The sequence below is a fragment of the Aegilops tauschii genome, chromosome 1 (genome assembly GCF_002575655.3).
Source record: "Aegilops tauschii subsp. strangulata cultivar AL8/78 chromosome 1, Aet v6.0, whole genome shotgun sequence".
Classification (NCBI taxonomy): domain Eukaryota; kingdom Viridiplantae; phylum Streptophyta; class Magnoliopsida; order Poales; family Poaceae; genus Aegilops; species Aegilops tauschii.
In genome coordinates, this window is record NC_053035.3 from 309109909 (window position 1) to 309125865 (window position 15957).

Genomic DNA, 15957 nt, shown 5'->3' on the forward strand with positions numbered 1-15957 from the left:
TGAAAATAAAATTACAACCGGAACTGCATGTGTTGTCGAAAGGGATGAGGATCGCCGTTCGATCTGGGAGCATCCAACGGTGCAGACGTACGATCAGTGGGGTTTGGGTTCTGGCCAATCAGAAAGCACGACTCAGATCGTGGGCGGCGTGGCGGGGTTTGGTCGGCACACGGCTTTCATCAACGAACCGTGTGCTATTCGCAAACCAGATTGCATATTTTTGTTCACACATACTATAGTGAGATAAATTGAGTGTGCTACCTCTATGATATAATAATAATAATGATAATAATAATAAATAATAATAATAATAATAACAAAAAACAGTTCATATTCATTGCCTGAGCTGACAGCATATCAAGGTCAACATATTAACGGTTCTTACATCAACAGAAAACCGGGCATAACTCACAAATTCAGTACACGCGACAGTTCTAAATTGAACGAATTAAGTTGCAGGGTAGGCATAAAGACTAGTCTTACGGCTTAATTCCCATGTACATGGGGGAACTGGGATCATTAAGTTGACCCCGAATGAACTTGGGTTTTTTGGTGATTTTACGCTGCTCTGTTACACGGGTGCGTGATCCCTTGGCTGGCAACTCATCAAATTCATCGTACTCGTCCTCATCGGCAACATCGTCGACACCCAGTACCCTTCTCTTCCCATGCATCGCTAAATGGCCGTTCTTATGCAAGGGGTCTTCCACAAAGAAAATCTGGGTAGCATCGCTGGCAAGAATGAATGGGTCCGCGTGATATGCCATCGTTGTCCTGTTAACACAGGTCTTCCTGTACTCATCAATCCTTACCTGACCAAGAGGGATCCATGCGCACCTGAATAATGCCACCTTATAACTTTCACATAGTCAATCTCCCAAATCTCTTTAATGGTTCCATAGTATACCCTTTTATCAGCTTCATTTATAGTCATGCATTCTATTCGAACATAGCTGTTCTGATATGAGGTCTTCTGATCACGTTCCTCAGTGTAGAACGTGTATCCATTTATGTCATATGCTTGGTACGTCAACACTGTAGGTGATAGCTTTTGTGCCAACCACGTAGCAATGTCATCGATGGATCCTTGTGCCAAACGATTCTTCAGCCATTCGGCGTAGTTCTTAGTGTGCCCCTTCATCTCCACATCTGATGAAGGCACCATTGGTAAGAAGCTTTGGTGTATCTCCGCCAAATATTCTTCGGCATAAGCGATGAGAACTGGGCTGTTAAGCAGTACCGTCAAATGGGCTTTCTCTGCCAATTCTCCGGGTGCAGCCATTTGCGTGCCAACAAGGACCGGCTTACCTTTCAGCATTCCCTCGTGGCGAGAGAGGGGCAAACCTATAGGTATTTGTTTCATGTATTCGGTGCAAAACTCAACCACCTCCTCCGCGGTATAACCTTGTAGGATGCTTGCCTCTGGATAGTTTCGGTTCCAACAAAAGCGCTTCAGTATTCCCATGAACCGCTCGAAGGGATACATGTTGCGAAGAAACACAGGACCACAATACTTTATCTCGTCGACAAGGTGCATAGTGAGATGGACCATGACATCAAAGAATGACGGTGGGAAAAACATCTCTAGGTTGGACAATATTCTTGCAATATCATCTTGCATATGATCCAACTCTTCAGGATTTACAACTTTCTGCCATAGTTGGTTGAAGAAATCACAGAGGTCAATGAGTGTGTTTCTTATATCTTTGTCCATCAGATTCCTAATGGCCACCGGGAGGATTTGTGTCAACATTACATGGCAATCATGTGACTTCATGTGTCCCAACTTCATTTTACCTGAGCTCACATCCATGAGACTTCTGATGTTTGCGCAGTAGGAAGAGGGTGTCTTAACTGACAACAAATAGGTGAAGAACTGTGTTGCTTCTTTTGTACTAAAATTGTAACTCTGGTGAGCTTTGATGAATTTGTCATCATCTTCTGCTTCACTCTTGCGTTTTGATTGATCAGCAAGCATATCGAGCCATGAACCGTCACCATCCTTTCTTTTACCTTTAATCTTGAGCAGAGTACCAAGGTTGCTTTCACATACGTTCTTCTCTACGTGCATGACATCGATGCAGTGACGTACACGTAGAATCTCCCAGTAAGGTAATTTCCAGAACACCGATTTCTTCTTAAACACTTGACCCTTGGGTGTTTGTTTCACCGTCAAAGGGTGGTTCTTGCCAAGCACAACATTAATTTTTTTAGCCATGTTGTGGACCACCTCCCCGTCATAGGGTCTTGGGCCCGCACCTGCCTCTGTCGTACCATCAAATTTAGCTTTCATCTTTCGGTATGGGTGATTTTTCCCCAAGAACCTACGATGACGCAAATACACTGTTTTGCGCAAGTTCGGAAGTCTTATGTTAGTTGTCCTATCCATGCATGTGACACACCCTACATCTCCCTTTGTTTTCTACCCCGATGTGTTGCCTAATGCCGGCATATCTTGAATGGTGTGCACCAGCATCGCATGTAGATCCAAAATCTCCTATCTGTAAGCATCATAACATTTTACAGTAGGCGCATCTATCCACACTGTCAGCTGTTCTTCTACCAGTAGCTGAAAGTAAATGTCGATGTCATTTCGAGGTTGCTTCGGGCCTTGGATAATCATTGACATCATAATGTATTTTTTCTTCATACACAACCAAGGAGCTAGGTTATATATGCACAGAAGCACCGGGCATGTGCTGTGATTGGTGCTCATATCGCCAAAAGGATTCATCCCATCAGTGCACTCCCCGAGCCTTATACTTCTAGGATCCTTGGCAATTTTTTCAAACTTGTTGTCGATTAATTCCCACTGAGCCCCATCTTTCTGGTGCCTCATAAACCTATCCGCAATTCGCTCATCATGATGCCACTGCAACCTCTTTGCCTCTCTAGGGTTTGCAAACAAACGCCTCAACCTTGGAATTAAAGGCAAGTACCAAACAACCTTGAACAAGATTCCTGTCTTGATCTCGTCGTCCAATTTGTACTTGTCCTTTGCTCTCCTGCGCTTGTATCGTGCATGCTTGCATGTGGGACATGCACGCAAATCTTTGTACTCACCACGATACAATATACAATCATTCACACAAGCATGTATCTTATGTACTTCAAGTTCCAATGGGCAAACAATTTTCTTCGCTTCATTCGTGCTTATGGGGAGCACATTATCTTCTGGAAGAATTTCTTTGAAAATACCTAACATCTCTGTGAAGCCCTTGTTTGATAGACGGTTTGCTGCTTTAAATTTGAGAAGCGCCAGGGTGGCACTCAACCTGGAATATTTCTTTTTGCAACCTGGATACAATTCTTTCTTGGAGTGTGCATCAATGGTTGGCAGATCCTTGTACCCAATCATATCCTTTTTTGGGCCCTCGAAATCTGCAATCATAGCAACAAAATCTGGCATATCAAGATTGTCGTCATCTGCGTCGACGTCTTGGTTTTCCACTGGGCGTTTCGGCTTTCCGGTGTTCCATTGGTAGCTTGACGCCTCTGCCTTGATGTTAGATTCAACATCCATGTGACACTGATCGGGGTTTAGCATCTCGCTGCCCTGGGTATCTTCATCCATGACCTCTGCTTCACCGTGTCTGGTCCAACCTGTATATCCATCCATGAATCCCCGAGAGACTAAGTGCATCTGGACATCTACAACTTCATGTGACTCTGTATTGGCACAATCAGTACATGGACACAGGATGTATTCCGCATCACCAATTCTCCTCTTTGCACTTTCAGCCAAATTCATGAACTATGTCATGCCACTGATAAAATCTGCGGTTTTTCCGATTCTTCATCCATTGAGATCGTCCCATCTGCAGCACACGAATGGTAATTAAAAACAAAACAACAACATTAATACACGGATTAACTGCTGCCCAAAGATGCATGCATAAATCACAAGGTTTTATTTTAATAATTACTGAGGGCGCTCCAATGTTGTTATCCAGATGTGCAATGACAAAAATTAATGGCCAGTCAATTTACACGCAGAGTACTAGTACAACACTACCCTTATGTGACGCCCTAGATTCAATCATACACTAATCATACACGCAAATGTGTACGATCAAGATCAAGGACTCATGGGAAGATATCACAACACAACTCTAGACACAAATTAAAAATAATACAAGCTTTATATTACAAGCCAGGGGACTCGAGGGCTCGAATACATAAGCTCGAAAACACAAGAGTCAGCAGAAACAATAATATCTGAGTACAGACATAAGTTAGACAAGTTTGCCTTAAGAAGGCTAGCACAAAAGCAACAATGATCGAAAAGGAAAGGCCTCCTGCCTGGGAGCCTCCTAACTACTCCTGGTCGTCGGCGGCCTCCACGTAGTAGTAAGCACTCTCGTGGTAGTAGTAGGCGTCGTCGAAGGTGGCGTCTGGATCCTGGGCTCCACCATCTAGTTGCGACATCCGAGAAGAATGGAAAAGGGGAAAAAGGGGGAGCAAAGTAACCGTGAGTACTCATCCAAAGTACTCGCAAGCAAGGATCTACACTACATATGCATCGGTGTCAATGAAAAGGGTAGTATCTGTGGACTGTACTGCAGAATGCCAGAATAGAGAGAAGGCCTAGTCCTATCAAAGACTAGCATCTTCAAGCAGCTCCAAGCATCTTGCAGCATTCAAAAGAGTACATAATAGCATAAAGTAAAGTAGTAATAGTGTTATCAACCTCGGCCAGAGATCCTTTCTCGACCCCCCTGCGAGAAAGCAAACCCAGAGCCATACTATCTAGTTATCACCTCAAGTATCCAGTTCTAGTTGTATCGATCGGGATACAACTCCAAGTGTCCGTTACCGTAGGACAGGCTATCGATAGATGTTTTCCTCCCTGCAGGGGTGCACCAACTTACCCACCACGCTCGATTAACTCCGGCCGGACACACTTTCCTGGGTCATGCCCGGCCTCGGCCAAACAATACGCCGCAACCCGACCTAGGCTTAATAGAGAGGTCAGCACGCCGGACTAAACCTATGCCCCCAGGGGTCATGGGCCATCGCCCCGGGAACTCCTGCACGTTGCGAACGCGGCCGGTGAGCAGACCTAGCTACCTCCTTAAAAAGGCAGGTGCTTACGCAGCCCAATCCGGCGTGCACCGCTCAGTCGCTGGCGTCTATTAAGCTTCGACTGATGCACACGATGCAGAACGCCCACACTATGCCCACGTGATGGTTAGTGCTATTAGGCCAGAGGCCCCTCGGATCAAATATCCAAATCGTAGTGGATTAGGAACGCGCGGTAACAAGCAGAGACTCACGAAAGATGTGACCCCGTCGCCCCGTCTCGAGGACTTGCGGCAAGGCCTAAGAATGCCCAGCCACGCCTTGTAATTATCTCGCGGGCACCCTCCAGGTCAACCCGACTCCTCATCACTCGCAAAAATGCTTGCGCGGGTACCCCTCAGGGCTGACCCGTCTTTAGTAACATGGTTCAGTGTAAAGTCATAGTAACCATACTAACCGTGTGTCTAACACCAAGGGGAAAACCTGAGGAGTCACCCTTGACGGATTCCACTCGATGTAATCATCAAGGTGAACGTAAGAGGATCCACCCTCGAGGTTCACACTTGAGGGGTTGCATGACAGAGTCGTATCGGAAGTGGTTAAGGCGGAATCACCCTCGATGACCACAACTGAATATCTACACTACAGGGTTAACATCAGAAGTGCTGATGAGGTCTCACCCTCGACACTCGATAGTAACCCAGTAGTGTCGAGCAACTAAGGGGAAAGTGATGTGCGGTTTCGGGGCCTGGTCTTCGATCCCGTTGATCGGGTCTTCGATGATGAAGCAAGGGCAACAAGGACAAGGTGGGGGTCACTGATGGATCACTAACCAACCTATACTAAGCAGTTTAGGCTAAGCAGGTAGGTAACAATAAGCAGGTTACAAAAACAGGCTATGCATTAGAATAGGAGCAAACAATTACAGTAGCAAAATCTAATGCAAGCATGAGAGAAAGGAATGGGCGATATCGGGATGATCAAAGGGGGGCTTGCCTGGAAGCTTCGCTGAAAAGGAAGAAGGGTCGTCGTCGACGTAGTCGATCACAGGGACAGCATCAGTCTCGGGGTCTACAGGAGAGAAGAGGGGGAAGAAACCGTAAATATAAGCAAACAGAGGTACCACTAAGCATGACATGATGAAAACCAGAACTAGGGTATTCTAACGTAGTGTTGCGCGATATAGGTGAAGGGGGAATTCAACCGGGAAGGTATTCCCGATTCCGGACCAGTGTCAGACAGATGACCGGAGGGGAATGTTCCATGTTTAGATACTTAGAGGCATCTGACATGTAAACGGGCCGTGTATTCGGATTCGTCTCGTCATTCTGAGCAACTTTCATGTAGAAAACATTTTCATCCGAGTTATAGATTATTTTATATTAATATTCAAAGGTTTAAGTATTTTATGAAACTATTTATTATTCGAATTAAACAGGAAATTTGCTATGGGTACCCAGGAATGTACCTGGCAGACAGGTTGTGTGACTGACAGTGGGGTCCAGTGGCAGAGTTGACCCAGTCAACTTTTGACCGGTCAAACAATGAATAGAAACAACGGGTCCCGCATGTCATAGACAAAGATATCTTTAAATTTAACTTGGCATTTTCATTTAACCACACGGGCCACAGGTCATTGACACATAAGGACAACTAAACAAAAGTCTAACTTAAACCAGACTTAATTAGCACTACTAATTGAGAGGGCCCATGTGCCAGAGGCGCATATGTGCACTAGGCTGTGCTCACACGCACAACACACACACGCGGCCATGGCGAAGCAGCGAGCAGTAGCAGAAGTAAGGGCGGCGGCAACAACTAAGTAACAGCAGTATGCAGAAGTAGCGGCGGCCGGCTGCGCGCCGAAGCAACGAGCAGCAGCACGCGGGAGTAGCAGGCAGCGCAAGCAGCAGGAGCAGTAGGTAGCCATGGCAAGCAGAGCAACTGCAGCGGCACACCAGCAACAGCAGGAGCTGCAGCGGCAAGCTGAAGTAGCGTAGCAGCAACGGCAGTAGGCGGAGCAGGGACCACGGGCGGCTGCGGGGGCGCGCCCTGGACGCGACCAGGGCGAGCGGCGAGCAGCGCAAGGCGCGGGCCGCGACGAGGCGCAGGTGGGCAAGCGAGGCCATGTACGGGCGCGCGGGCAGGGGTGCACCGGTGCGGAGAGCGGCTGGGTGAGTGCACGTGGCAGGGGATGGTCGGGCGCGCGAGCACGTGTGTGCGGAGCGGGAGCACGCTGGTGGTGGCGGCACAGCCTAGGGTGGCCGGAGGCGACGGCAACAACGACGGTCGATGGCGGCGGCGACTGTCATGCAGCGAAATCGAGCCTACGGGCACGGGAAATCGCAGGGGAGTAAGGGGAGAAGAGGGAGGTGCTCACAGGGCGCCTGTAGAGGAGCAAAGTGGGCACGGGGGAGGCCTGGGGCAAACGAATGGCGGCGGTGGAGCTCCGGCGTCCCGAGGAGGAAGACGACGGCGATGCAGCACTGCGGGGCCGTCCCGACTCGCGTGCTTGGTCGGAGATGACGAGGCGGACGACGGGGGCCCTCCTGGCGAGCTTATAGGTGGCGGGGAATACGGGGGCCGCGCGGGCAGCGTTGGCCATGGCGACGGTGGAGCGAGGCGATCCAGCGGAGGAGAGCTTCCCAGCTCCAGCTGGTGGTCCGGGAGGAAGAAGCAGTGGGCGGTGCACCTCGTAGTCAAGGTCTCGGTGCTCGGGGGTGCTAGTGGCCGCGGGATCGAGCGGTGCACGGCGACGACAGTGTCGACGAGATGCAGAGGGAGAGAACGAGCGATGGAGAGGGGAAAACGGTGGGCTTGGGTTTGGTTGCAAGGGGGGCTTGGGGTCGGCCTTTTCTCCTCCGGAGCTCGGGTCGATGCCCGACGTGTGTGCATTGCCGGCCAGGGTGCCGGTGGATGAGCGACACGCCCTCCCCTATGTACAGGAGAAAGGAGATGAGGACTGGGTGGGCTGGGCCATAGGTCAGAGGCCAAGTAGGCCCTTACTCTTTTCTAGTTTTTTGTTTTTTTATTTGAAACAAAGACAACTAGGGAAAAGTTTGGGCTACCAAAATACTTTGAAAAATTGTGGGACTAGGCCACTTAAATTCCTTGTACTGTTTGGCACTGCCACAAAAAGTTTGAGGGGCAACTAAATCCATTTGGATTTTTCACAAGTAAAATAGCATTTTAAAATGCTGAAAAGGCACTGTTTATTTGCTATAGTCCATCTTGGCTTGGAGGTGATGTTGTTTTCCTTAACAATCATCTGTTATGGAATTTTGGCTAAATGATGAACTATTTTGCAGCAGCTTTGGTGCAACTCCATATTTCACTTGCAAATTGAATTTCATTTCAAAGTGGAATTTCAAATGATATTTCAATCGAAGTTGATCAAGCACTGTTTAGCAAAATGATCAGCTTTAATCAAAGTGGGTTACTGTAGCATGACACTGGGGGTGTTACAAATCTCCTCCACTACAAGAAATCTCGTCCCGAGATTTAAGGGGTGGAGTAAGGGGGGAAGACTCGGGAAGGACGAAGTTTAACACAAGATAGGTACCTGGGGGCTATCTCAGTGAACGTGACATAGAGGCACCTCTTGAGTCGAAATTCAAGAAAGACGTCGAGAGCAAGGTAAGGAGGTGCAATAAGAAGCTTCAACCTGGTAGACAATCGTTTGTTGCCTGAAACAGGGGGTGAAGGGGGTTCACAATGGGAATAAGTATTGCGTCTGATACCAGAATAGATCGCCTCTCAGAAGGCGGCTCGGGATTTTCATATGAAGCCAAGCGTGAGAAATAACCTTAGAAACAAGGGTGTACATGAGAGTCAGGTTTCGATCTTGTGGAACTGTGGGTTATGGGCCCACCGTGGGTTAAAAGCAGGAAGGCGCTAACATCTTGAACGGTCATGATAGCAAGGCAGGTCAGAGGATAGCCTCTTAGTTATGTTGGCAACAAAGTTTGGTACCAAGGGCGTGGGACGAAGAGAACCATTTTCCTGCTCGTAAGATGAGGCGGACCAATAGGCAAAGTTCTCGTCCATCGGTGGTTACCGGAATGTTATCAACAATAGTAACAGGGTCTTACTGACAGAGTTTGTACACCGAGTTGTTTACATAAGGATGGAATTATCACTGCTCAGACAAGTTAGATTACAAGAAAGGTGAAACAAAACAATGGAAAGGAAAATGTGATTATTATGATAATCAGACCAATGGAAAGGAAAGGTGTTTATACCCAAGTATTAGGGTATAACTTTCCCAAGGAAAGGCAGAGCATGATAGGGCTCCAAGTATTAAACCATTTAGACAAAGGGGCAAGGAATTTATGATGTTTACCCATACAACGGTGTTTGGATAATTGATCAAGAACAGTTAGCATTGCGCTCCCAATGTTCTTGTTGATGATCGGAGTACCGCACACATGCTTCGGGATAGTGTTGACATGGTCATCAGGGAAAGGTCAGACTTCGGATACACAAAGGATGAGGATGTGGCCGATGGGTTCAGCAGCAATCCATCGGCATGTCGAAAGGATGTATTTCCAAACTTATATGAACAAGTTTGTGTAGGGGGGAAAGCAAGAATGTTGTCGATGATAACACAAATCATCGAGGGGCAAGGAGGGTATTTCTCATCACGAATTCAATTGATATCCTGGAAGAGCTCAGAATGTTGATGATGATCACTACACCTTTGTCGAGAGATTTCATGAAGAGGTAATCGTTCGGCATTGACATCAAGTAAAAGGAATGATGAAGCGAAAGGTTATTGGAACCATTGGTATGACACAAACTTGAAATCAAGCTTGTTCTTCAAGGCAAAATGATATGATGAGGAAGATCAACGTAAGCATAGCTCATCGCCAAAAAATGTGCTTCGGATAGAAGAACCAGGTAGCACAGTTAAAATTTGGCATGATAATGATATAGCCGATCAGGCTAGGAATGACTTGAAGGATTACTAAACTCGTAAGCAACGAAAATTGCTTAGAGTTATTGAATCGGAGTGCGAAATTGATTCACTTATCGGTGTTCTCGATTGACAAACAACCCAGAACCCTTGAAGTGACAAAGATAGGGTAAGGTAGTACTCCATCAAAAGTTCATAAGATGTAGTGCAATGGCATGATATCCTCGAGATACCAGGGGTAATACTCGAAGGTAGATCATAATAGAGGTTGGGCAGGCGTATTGAGCTGTAGAAGACAAGTGATTTAACTTGTCCAAGAAATTGGACCAAAGAAGAACAATCATGGTCGGATACATGGTTGCAAAGGATCAATTCACCGATACCAGATGATATTATATCAAGGAAAAAGTTATTATTACAAGAAGCTTCCATGATAAGTTCCACATCGGGTCCATGGGCGTGAACACAAAGTCCAAGGTCGACTCCCACTTCTTCAATGCATAACCTTCCATTCACTTCTCGCTTTCGATGAAGTTGTAGTGTTGAAATTATATTTGGCAAAACACCAGAATAGTATAACTTGTGAAAACTCTTCTGGTTCACACAGATTAAGGAAGGCATAGATTCAACCCATCAGGGTATCTTAGGAACATATACCACAAACTTAAAGAGTAACTAACACTAGCTCAAAGGTAGAGCATGGTTGACCAAAGGAGAGGATACAATTTACCAAAGGCATTATGTATCAGGGAAGAACTCACAAGGTGATTAAATACGAGGGGCACTGTCGGATAATGATCCAACAAAGGATGTGGTGGTCCACAAGGGATCTGATGTGAGCATCGGTACCCAACTAGAAGAAGAAAGAATGCAAGGAGATCAGATTATAGAAACAACTGACTAATTCAAAGCTCAAATGCAAAGGAATTATGATTTCCAAAATGAAGGATTAGAAGCATACGCTCTGATCAAGGATGTATAAGTTGAATAGACCAGGGGCACAATCGACGGCAAATAGATTGGTCGAGAACCAGCTCATGCTCAATATGACGTCTGAGCCGGAAAGATAATTTAGAAGGATCAACTGATGATTGCATGCATTCGCACACATGTTGAATCAATTGGATCAAAATGACGGTGTCAAAGGATACTAATGAATATTGCTAAACATATGGGAAGCATCCATAATGCAAAAAGACAAGTATTTGCAGAGCAATAGTTTGAAGAGGATTCTCGGAAGATCGGATAGTATTTCAAGTATCTTATGAAGCATACGAACAGCTAGGATGAACGGATACTCGATAAGTGCGAGGAATTATCCGTAGGGGTATTCATGCCGCAAAGAACTTAAAGGCAGTTGCGGAAGGGGGGGTTCTCGGGACAACAGAGAGTATTTTGGGGCATCTTGTAAAAACAAGAGCAATTAGGGACGAAGGTATGAATGATAGTGTAAGAAGTTATCCATAAGGATACAATGATGGTGGGGGATTGCAAAAGCGATGAGCACAAGTTCTCGGGAGAACATTGGAGTGTATCTTCGAAGTCTTCTTGGTAAAGCAGGCGATCATCCGGAATTAAGGGCTCTCCGGGAGGAAGTGGTTGCGAGAACCTAGTGTTAGAGTTAGTAAAATCATTCAACCCGAATAGAAGAGAGAACAGAGCCCCAGAGTATAGACGAGGAATAAAAAGATCCTAATACCACCCAATGGCAACGTGGGCCCGTAAGCCTCACAGCCATGTTAGTAAAAGTTTTTTCAAAGACTAGACTCAACTTCGGCCAAGGAGTTGGAAAGGGGGATTCTACAGGCAGTCGGCTCTGATACCAACTTGTGACGCCCTCGATTCAATCATACACTAATCATACACGCAAATGTGTACGATCAAGATCAAGGACTCACGGGAAGATATCACAACACAACTCTAGACACAAATTAAAAATAATACAAGCTTTATATTACAAGCCAGGGGACTTGAGGGCTCGAATACATAAGCTTGAAAACCCAAGAGTCAGCGGAAGCAACAATATCTGAGTACAGACATAAGTTAGACAAGTTTGCCTTAAGAAGGCTAGCACAAAAGCAACAACGATCGAAAAGGCAAGGCCTTCTGCATGGGAGCCTCCTAACTATTCCTGGTCATCGGCAGCCTCCACGTAGTAGTAAGCACCCTCGTGGTAGTAGTAGGCGTCGTCGAAGGTGGCGTCTGGATCCTGGGCTCCACCATCTAGTTGCGACATCCGAGAAGAATGGAAAAGGGGAAAAGGGGGGAGCAAAGTAACCGTGAGTACTCATCCAAAGTACTCGCAAGCAAGGATCTACACTACATATGCATCGGTGTCAATGAAAAGGGTAGTATCTGTGGACTGTACTGCAGAATGCCAGAATAGAGAGAAGGCCTAGTCCTATCGAAGACTAGCATCTTCAAGCAGCTCCAAGCATCTTGCAGCATTCAAAAGAGTACATAATAGCATAAAGTAAAGTAGTAATAGTGTTATTAACCTCGGCCAGAGATCCTTTCTCGACCCCCCTGCGAGAAAGAAAACCCAGAGCCATACTATCTAGTTATCACCTCAAGTATCCAGTTCTAGTTGTATCGATCGGGATACAACTCCAAGTGTCCGTTACCGTAGGACAGGCTATCGATAGATGTTTTCTTCCCTGCAGGGGTGCACCAACTTACCCACCACACTCGATTAACTCCGGCCGGACACACTTTCCTGGGTCATGCCCGGCCTCGGTCAAACAATACGCCGCAACCCGACCTAGGCTTAATAGAGAGGTCATCACGCCGGACTAAACCTATGCCCCCAGGGGTCATGGGCCATCGCCCCGGGAACTCCTGCATGTTGCGAACGTGGCCGGTGAGCAGACATAGCTACCTCCTTAAAAAGGCAGGTGCTTACGCAGCCCAACCCGGCGCGCGCCGCTCAGTCGCTGACGTCTATTAAGCTTCGACTGATGCATACGACGCAGAACGCCCATACTATGCCCACGTGATGGTTAGTGCTATCAGGCCAGAGGCCCCTCGGATCAAATATCCAAATCGTAGTGGATTAGGAACACGCGGTAACAAGCAGAGACTCACGAAAGATGTGACCCCGTCGCGTCTCGAGGACTTGCGGCAAGGCCTAAGAATACCCGGCCACGCCTCGTAATTATCTCGCGGGCACCCTCCAGGTTAACCCAACTCCTCATCACTCGCAAAAATGCTCGCGCGGGTACCCCTCAGGGCTGACCCGTCTTTAGTAACATGGTTCAGTGTAAAGTCATAGTAACCATACTAACCGTGTGTCTAACACCAAGGGGAAAACCTGAGGAATCACCCTTGACGGATTCCACTCGATGTAATCATCAAGGTGAATGTAAGAGGATCCACCCTCGAGGTTCACACTTGAGGGGTTGCATGACAGAGTCATATCGGAAGTGGTTAAGGCGGAATCACCCTCGACCACAACCGAATGGCTACACTACAGGGTTAACATCAGAAGTGCTGATGAGGTCTCACCCTCAGCACTTGATAGTAACCCAGTAGTGTCGAGCAACTAAGGGGAAAGTGATGTGCGGTGCCGGGGCCTGGTCTTCGATCCCGTTGATCGGGTCTTCGATGATGAAACAAGGGTAACAAGGACAAGGTGGGGGTCACTGATGGATCACTAACCAACCTATACTAAGCAGGTAGGTAACAATAAGCAGGTTACAAAAACAGGCTATGCATTAGAATAGGAGCAAACAATTACAGTAGCAAAATCTAATGCAAGCATGAGAGAAAGGAATGGGCGATATCGGGATGATCAAAGGGGGGGCTTGCCTGGAAGCTCCGCTGAAAGGGAAGAAGGGTCGTCGTCGACGTAGTCGATCACAGGGACAGCATCAGTCTCGGGGTCTACAGGAGAGAAGAGGGGGAAGAAACAGTAAATATAAGCAAACAGAGGTACCACTAAGCATGACATGATGAAAAGCAGAACCAGGGTGTTCTAACATAGTGCCGCGCGATATAGGTGAAGGGGGAATTCAACCGGGAAGGTATTCCCGATTCTGGACCTGTGTCAGACAAATGACCGGAGGGGGAATGTTCCATGTTCAGAAAGTTAGAGGCATCTGACATGTAAACGGGCCGTGTATTCGGATTCGTCTCGTCATTCTGAGCAACTTTCATGTAGAAAACATTTTCATCCGAGTTATAGATATTTTATATTAATATTCAAAGGTTTAAGTATTTTATGAAACTATTTATTATTCAAATTATACAGGAAATTTGCTATGGGTACCCAGGAATGTACCTGGCAGATAGGTTGTGTGACTGACAGTGGGGTCCAGCGGTAGAGTTGACCCAGTCAACTTTTGACCGGTCAAACAATGAATAGAAACAACGGGTCCCGCATGTCATAGACTAAGATATCTTTAAATTTAACTTGGCATTTTCATTTAACCACACGGGCCACAGGTCATTGACACATAAGGCCAACTAAACAAAAGTCTAACTTAAACCAAATTTAATTAGCACTACTAATTGAGAGGGTCCATGTGCCAGAGGCACATACGTGCACTAGGTTGTGCTCACACGCACAACACACACACGCGGCCATGGAGAAGCAGCGAGCAGTGGCCGAAGTAAGGGCAGTGGCAACGACTAAGTAGCAGCAGTATGCAGAAGCAGCGGCAGCCGGCTGCGCGCCGAAGCAACCAACAGCAGCACGCGGGAGTAGCAGGCAGCGCAAGCAGCAGGAGCAGTAGGTAGCCACGGCAAGCAGAGCAACTGCAGCGGCACACCAGCAACAGCAGGAGGTGCAGCGGCAAGCTGAAGCAGCGTAGCAGCAACGGCAGTAGGCGGAGCAGGGACCACGGGCGGCTACGAGGGCGCGCCCTGGACGCGACCAGGGCGAGTGGCGACCAGCGCAAGGCGCAGGCCGCGACGAGGCGCAGGTGGGCAAGCGAGGCCACGTACGGGCGCGCGGATAGGGGTGCGCCGGCGCGGAGAGCGGCTGGGTGAGCACGCGCGGCAGGGGACGGTCGGGCGCGCGAGCACGTGCGTGCGGAGCGGGAGCACGCTGGTGGTGGCGGCACAGCCTAGGGTGGCCGGAGGCTACGGCAACAACGACGGTCGACGGCGGCGGCGACTGTCATGCAGCGAAATCGAGCCTACGGCACAGGAAATCGCAGGGGAGTAAGGGGAGGAAAGGGAGGTGCTCATGATACGTCTCCAAGGCATCTATAATTTTTGATGGCTTCATGCTATATTATATTCTGTTTTGGATGATTAATGGGCTTTGTTATACACTTTTATATTATTTTTGGGACTAACCTATTAACAGGAGGCCCAGCCCAAATTGCTTTTTTTTGCCTATTTCAGAGTTTCGCAGGAAAAGAATATCAAAAGGAGTCCCAACGGAATGAAACCTTCGGGAACGTGATTTTCGGAACAAACGTGATCCAGAGGACTTGGAGTCTACGTCAAGAAATCAACCAGGAGAGCACGAGGCAGGGGGGCGCGCCCTCCACCCTCATGGGGCCCACGTTGCTCCACCGACGTACTTCTTCCTCCTATATATACCTACGTACCCCCAAACCAGCAGAAGCATCCACGAAAAACTAATTCCACTGCCACAACCTTCTGTACCCATGAGATCCCATCTTGGGGCCTTTTCCGGCGTCCTGCCGGAGGGGGCATTGATCACGGAGGGCTTCTACATCAACACCATAGCCTCTTCGATAACGTGTGAGTAGTTTACCTCAGACCTTCGGGTCCATAGTTATTAGCTAGATGGCTTCTTCTCTCTCTTTGGATCTCAATACAAAGTTCTTCATGATTCTCGTGGAGATCTATTCGATGTAATCTTCTTTTGCGGTGTGTTTGTTGAGACCGATGAATTGTGGGTTTATGATCAAGTTTATCTATGAACAATATTTGAATCTTCTCTGAATTCTTTTATGTATGATTGGTTATCTTTGCAAGTCTCTTCGAATTATCAGTTTGGTTTGGCCTGCTAGATTGATCTTTCTTGCAATGGGAGAAGTGCTTAG